A 7,397-nucleotide genomic window follows, 5' to 3' on the forward strand; every position below is an offset into this window, starting at 1 on the left:
GGCTCCATTAAACACCCATCAGGCATAATAGAGGACATGATTGTCAAGGTTGGGCCATTTGCCTTTCCAACTGACTTTGTGGTGCTGGAAATGGAGGAGCACAAAAGTGCAACTCTCATTCTAGGAAGACCTTTCCTAGCAACTGGACAAACTCTCATTGATGTACAAAAAGGGGAAGTAACCTTGAGAGTCAATGAGGATGAGTTCAAGTTGAATGCTGTAAAAGCAATGCAGCATCCAGACACACCAGAGGACTGCATGGACGCTGACATTATTGACTCTCTGGTAGAAGAGATCAATATGGCTGAAAGCCTAGAATCAGAGCTTGAGGACATCTTCAAAGATGCTCCAACTGATCAGGAAGAGCCAGAGGAGGCAAAGGAATTTTCGAAAATTCCTCAGGAGGAGGATAAGCCTCCTAAGCCTGAACTCAAACCATTACCACCATCCCTGAAATATGCATTTCTGGGAGAGGGTGACACTTTTCCAGTGATTATAAGCTCTGCCTTAAATTCACAGGAAGAGGAAGCACTGATTAAAGTGCTAAGGACACACAAGACAGCTCTTGGGTGGTCCATAAGTGATCTCAAGGGCATTAGTCCAGCCAGATGCATGCACAAGATCCTATTGGAGGATAATGCCAAACCAGTGGTTCAACCACAGAGGAGGCTAAATCTTGCCATGAAGGAGGTGGTGCAGAAAGAGGTCACTAAATTACTGGAGGCTGGGATTATTTATCCTATTTCTGATAGCCCCTGGGTGAGCCCTGTCCAAGTTGTTCCCAAAAAAGGGAGGCATGACAGTGGTTCATAATGAAAAAAATGAACTGGTTCCTACAAGAACAGTCACAGGGTGGCGCATGTGTATTGACTACAGAAGACTCAATACAGCCACCAGAAAGGATCATTTTCCTTTACCATTCATAGACCAAATGCTAGAAAGACTAGCTGGCCATGACTATTACTGCTTTTTGGATGGCTACTCAGGCTACAACCAAATTGCAGTAGATCCTCAAGACCAAGAGAAAACAGCATTCACATGCCCTTCTGGCGTGTTTGCCTATAGGAGAATGCCTTTTGGTCTGTGCAATGCACCTGCAACCTTTCAGAGGTGCATGCTCTCTATCTTCTCAGATATGGTAGAGAAATTTCTGGAAGTCTTCATGGATGACTTTTCAGTATATGGAGACTCATTTAGCTCCTGTCTTAACCACCTATCACTTGTCCTGAAAAGATGCCAAGAGACTAACCTGGTTTTAAACTGGGAGAAATGTCACTTTATGGTGACTGAAGGAATTGTCCTTGGGCACAAAATTTCAAGCAGGGGAATAGAGGTGGATAAGGCAAAGGTGGAGGTAATTGAAAAATTACCACCACCTGCCAATGTTAAGGCAATCAGAAGCTTTCTGGGGCATGCAGGATTCTACAGAAGGTTTATTAAGGACTTTTCGAAATTGCTAAAACCTATGAGTAACCTGTTAGCTGCTGACACACCATTTGTGTTTGACACACAGTGTTTGCAGGCATTTGAGACCCTGAAAGCTAAACTGGTCACAGCACCAGTCATCTCTGCACCAGATTGGGCATTACCATTTGAATTAATGTGTGATGCCAGTGATCATGCCATTGGTGCAGTGTTGGGACAGAGGCATAACAAACTTCTGCATGTCATTTATTATGCTAGCCGTGTTCTAAATGATGCACAGAAGAATTACACAACCACAGAAAAAGAGTTACTTGCAGTGGTCTATGCCATTGACAAGTTTAGATCCTACTTAGTGGGATCAAAGGTGATTGTGTACACTGACCATGCTGCTCTTAAATACTTACTCACAAAGCAGGATTCAAAACCAGGCTTATCAGATGGGTGTTGCTTCTGCAAGAGTTTGATATAGAAATAAGAGACAGAAAAGGGACAGAGAACCAAGTAGTGATCATCTGTCCAGAATAGAGCCAGTAGCTGGGGCGTCCCTCCCTTCTACTGAGATCTCTGAGACTTTCCCAGATGAGCAACTCTTGCCATTCAGGAAGCTCCATGGTTTGCAGATATTGCAAACTATAAAGCTGTGAGGTTCATACCCAAAGAGTACAGTTATGTGCAGAGAAAGAAATTAATTTCAGATGCCAAGTACTACCTTTGGGATGAACCATATCTCTTTAAGAGATGTGCTGACGGAGTGATCCGCAGGTGTGTACCCAGAGAGGAAGCACGAAGGATCCTATGGCACTGCCATGGATCACAGTATGGAGGACATTTTGGAAGTGAGCGAACAGCCACTAAAGTTCTCCAGTGCGGCTTCTACTGGCCTACTCTCTATAAAGATTCCCGAGAGTTTGTGCGTAACTGTGACAGTTGCCAAAGAGCTGGTAACCTGCCTCACGGATACGCCATGCCTCAACAAGGGATATTAGAGATAGAGCTGTTTGATGTATGGGGAATTGACTTCATGGGGCCATTCCCACCATCATACTCAAACACCTACATTCTGGTGGCAGTGGACTATGTATCTAAGTGGGTAGAAGCAATTGCTACACCCACTAATGATACCAAGACCGTGCTGAAATTCCTCCAGAAGAACATTTTCAGCAGGTTTGGCGTCCCCAGAGTGCTAATCAGTGATGGGGGCACTCATTTCTGCAATAAACAGCTATACTCTGCTATGGTTAGATATGGAATCAGCCATAAAGTGGCAACTCCGTATCATCCACAGACAAATGGGCAAGCTGAAGTCTCTAACAGAGAGCTAAAAAGAATCCTGGAACGGACTGTAATGTCCCGAAGAAAGGATTGGGCAAAGAGCTTGGATGATGCTCTGTGGGCATACAGAACAGCATTCAAGACTCCTATAGGAACCTCCCCATACCAACTGGTGTATGGGAAGGCCTGTCATTTGCCAGTGGAACTGGAACATAAAGCCTACTGGGCAACCAGATTCCTGAACATGGATGCACAGTTAGCTGGTGAAAAAAGATTGCTCCAGCTAAATGAGCTAGAGGAGTTCAGACTCAATGCCTTTGAAAATGCTAAGATCTATAAGGAAAAGGCAAAGAAGTGGCATGACAAGAGATTGTCAACCAGAGTCTTTGAGCCAGGACAAAAAGTTCTGCTCTTCAACTCTAGGCTCAGACTGTTTCCAGGAAAACTCAATCCCGTTGGAGGGGTCCATATGTGATTACAGGAGTGTCACCATATGGATATGTTGAGCTTCAGGATATTGATTCTGACAGGAAGTTCATTGTTAATGGACAGAGAATCAAGCATTATCTTGAAGGAAATTTTGAGCAGGAATGCTCAAAACTGAGGCTTGAGTGATTCTCAGCAGAAGTCCAGCTAAAGACAGTAAAGAAGCGCTTACTGGGAGGCAACCCAGAAGTTGTATGATTAGTTCTTACAGAGGCAAGTATCAAAAATGAAGGAATTCACAGAGTTACAGAAGGATTCAGCTCAAAAAGCAGAGAAAATGAGCTTACTGGCGAAAAAACGCCAGTAAGGGGCATTTTGGGCGTTAAACGCCAGAATGGGCACCATTCTGGGCGTTTAACGCCAGTAATGGTACCATTCTGGGCGTTAAACGCCAGAATGGGCACCATTCTGGGCGTTTAACGCCAGGTGTGCAGCATCACTGGGCGTTCAGAAAAACGCCCAGTGAGGAAGGTTTTCTGGCGTTTAACGCCAGCCAGGGTACCTGGCTGGGCGTTAAACGCCCAAAAAGGGTGCCAAGTGGGCGTTAAACGCCAGAATGGGTACCATTCTGGGCGTTTAACGCCATAAAGGTGGGGGGACCACAATTTTGTTTTCAAATCAGATTTTTTCAAACTTTCCTTTTCTCACCCATACTTTTCTACAAAATCACACTTCAATCATTCATCACTCACTTTCAAATCTTCAAAAATCAAAACCATTGTTCAAATCTATTTCAAAATAATCTCAAATCTTCTTCAAAAACTCACCCTTTTCTCAAATATTTTTCATATCTTTTCAAATTTCCTTTCAAATCTCTCTTTTGTTTTCGAAATTCTCCTCCCCCCACTCTATAAATGAACGTTCCTCACCCCTCCTTCCTCACACCATTCGAATTTTCTCCCCCTCTCTCTCTCTATTATCTTCTGTCTTCTCTTTTTGCTTGAGGACAAGCAAAACCTCTAAGTTTGGTGTGCTTTTCCGTGATCACTAAGCCAAGATTCATCAATATCATGGCTCCCAAGGGAAAACAAACCAACTCAAGAGGAAAGAAAGAGACTAATCCAAAGAATCTTTGGAATGAAGAGAAGCAGGGGCGTGAAATCAAAGAACTGAAGCGCCAAAAGCTCTCCTCTCAAGCTGAGAGAGCATCCACTTCTCAAAATCAAGGTTGTTGAGTCCTAACTCTGTGAAACCTCTATCATTAGGAGCCTCTGTTTTTCGTTTTTTTTTATTTTTTTCCTTTATTTTTAGTCTCATCTTATATCTATATTTGAGTCTTGTTCTTAATTAATAAAATTAATAAAGTTTATGCCTTAAAGCTATGAATGTCCTATGAATCCATCACCTCTCTTAAAAGAAAAATGCTTTAATCACAAAAGAACAAGAAGTACAGGGTTTCGAAATTTATCTCTGAAACTAGTTGAATTAGCTTGATGTGGTGACAATACTTTTTGTTTTCTGAATGAATGCTTGAACAGTGCATATGTCTTTTGAATTTGTTGTTTTGAGAATGTTAAAATTGTTGGCTCTTGAAAGAATGAGGAGAAAGAGAACTGTTATTGAGGATCTGAAAAATCATCAAATTGATTCTTGAAGCAAGAAAAAGCAATAATCAAAAAAAAAAATTTTCGAAAAAAAAAAGAGAGAAGGAAATAAAGTTGTGATCCAAGGCAACAAGAGTGTGCTTAAGAACCCTGGACACCTCTAATTGGGGACTTTAGCAAAGCTGAGTCACAATCTAAGAAGGTTCACCCAATTATGTGTCTGTGGCATGTATGTATCCGGTGGTAATACTGGAAGACAGAGTGCTTTGGGCCACAGCCAAGACTCATACACTAGCTATGTTCAAGAATCAATATACTTAACTAGGAGAATCAATAACACTATCTGAGTTCTAAGTTCTTATAGATGCCAATCATTCTGAACTTCAAAGGATAGAGTGAGATGCCAAAACTGTTCGGAGGCAAAAAGCTACTAGTCCCGCTCATCTAATTGGAACTATGTTTCTTTGATATTTTGGAGTCTATAGTATATTCTCTTCTTTTATCCTATTTTGATTTTCAGTTGCTTGGGGACAAGCAACAATTTAAGTTTGGTGTTGTGATGAGCGGATAATTTGTATGATTTTTGGCATTGTTTTAGTATGTTTTTAGTATCTTTTAGTTAGTTTTTAGTATATTTTTATTAGTTTTTAATTAAAATTCACTTTTCTGGACTTTACTATGAGTTTGTGCGTTTTTCTGTGATTTCAGGTATTTTCTGACTGAAATTGAGGGTCCTGAGCAAAAATCTGATCCAGAGACTGAAAAGGACTGCAGATGCTGTTGGATTCTGACCTCCCTGCACTCAAAGTGGATTTTCTGGAGCTACAGAAGCCCAATTGGCGCGCTCTCAACGGCATTGGAAAGTAGACATCCTGGGCTTTCCAGCAATATATAATAGTCCATACTTTGTCCAAGATTTGATGGCCCAAACCCGCGTAGCAATCCGGCCTCAGAAATTCCAGCGTTAAACGCCGGAACTGGAATAAAAGTTGGAGTTAAACACCCAAACTGGCATGAGAACTGGCGTTTAACTCCAGAAAAGGTCTCTACACGAATTTCCTTCATTGCTCAGCCCAAGCACACACCAAGTGGGCCAGGAAGTGGATTTTTCTGTCATTTACTCATTTCTGTAAACCTTAGGATACTAGTTTACTACTTATAGGACCTTTTTACATTGTAATCAGAACCTTATGACCTCATAACATTTTGTACACGTTCTTTCCACAGTATGAGCCTCTAAACCCCATGGTTGGGGGTGAGGAGCTCTGCTCTGTCTTGATGGATTAATGCAATTACTACTGTTTCTTATTCAATCATGCTTGCTTCCATTCTAAGATAACACTTGTTCTTAATCCGGATGAATGTGATGATCCGTGACAATCATCATCATTCTCAACCATGAACACGTGCCTGACAACCACCTCTGTTCTATCTTAGATTGAGTAGTTATCTCTTGGGTTCTTTAATCGGAATCTTCGTGGTATAGGCAGGACCTGATGGCAGCATTCAAGAGAATCCGGAAGGTCTAAACCTTGTCTGTGGTATTCTGAGTAGGATTCAATGATTGAATGACTGTGACGTGCTTCAAACCTGTAACCTACTGGGCGTTAGTGACAGACGCAAAAGAGTGATTCTATTCCGGTAGGGGAGGGAACCAAACCGGTGATTGGCAGCACTGTGACAGAGTGTGTGCATTAGCTTTCACTGCGCGGATGGGAGGTAGTTGCTGACAACAGTGAGACCCTACACGAGCTTGCCATGGAAGGAGACATGCGTGTTTGATGAAGAAGATAGTAGGAAAGCAGAGATTCGGAAGATGGAGCATCTCCAAACCTCAACCCATTCTCCATTACTGCAGTACAAGTAACCATTACATGTTCTTTTGCTTCTTACAATCAATCCTGATAATTTCTGATATCCTGACTAAGATTTACAAGATAACCATAGCTTGCTTCAAGCCGACAATCTCCGTGGGATCGACCCTTGCTCACGCAAGGTATTACTTGGACGACCCAGTGCACTTGCTGGTTAGTTGTGCGGGATTGCAAAAGTGTTATTGCAATTTCGTGCACCAAGCCTCTGTAGGCGTCTTCTTCAGATGAAGAGATCCTCCAGCAGAGCTATCCAAAGACATCTTGGATAGTTCAGAGAGACCATCATAGAAATTACCTATGATGCTCCATTCAGAAAGCATGTCAGAAGGACATCTTCTGATCAACTGTTTGTATCTTTCCCAAGCTTCATAGAGGGATTCTCCATCCTTCTGTCTGAAGGTTTGGACTTCCACTCTAAGCTTACTCCATCTTTGTGGTGGAAAGAACTTTGCCAAGAAGGCATTCACTAGCTTTTCCCAAGAGTCCAGGCTTTCTTTAGGTTGAGAGTCCAACCATATCCTAGCTCTGTCTCGTACAGCAAAAGGGAATAGCATCAGTCTATAGACCTCAGGGTCTACCCCATTAGTCTTGACTGTGTCACAGATTTGCAAAAATTCAGCTAAGAACTGATGAGGATCTTCCATTGGAAGTCCATGGAACTTGCAATTCTGTTGTATTAGAGAAACTAATTGAGGTTTAAGCTCAAAGTTGTTTGCTCCAATGGCAGGGATAGAGATGCTTCTCCCATAAAAATCAGGAGTAGGTGCAGTAAAGTCACCCAGCACCTTCCTTGCAT

The 7,397-nt window shown here is 42.2% G+C and overlaps 1 non-coding gene across 1 annotated transcript; it reads left to right on the forward strand.

The window, feature by feature from the left end:
* The first annotated feature begins 6,915 nt into the window (after window positions 1-6,915).
* LOC130958485 (small nucleolar RNA R71) lies at window positions 6,916-7,023 on the forward strand. Its single transcript, XR_009077604.1, has one exon. It is a non-coding gene; the product is annotated as a small nucleolar RNA R71 (small nucleolar RNA).
* Window positions 7,024-7,397: the final 374 nt, after the last annotated feature.

The sequence above is a fragment of the Arachis stenosperma genome, chromosome 10 (assembly GCF_014773155.1).
Source record: "Arachis stenosperma cultivar V10309 chromosome 10, arast.V10309.gnm1.PFL2, whole genome shotgun sequence".
In the NCBI taxonomy this organism is placed as follows: domain Eukaryota; kingdom Viridiplantae; phylum Streptophyta; class Magnoliopsida; order Fabales; family Fabaceae; genus Arachis; species Arachis stenosperma.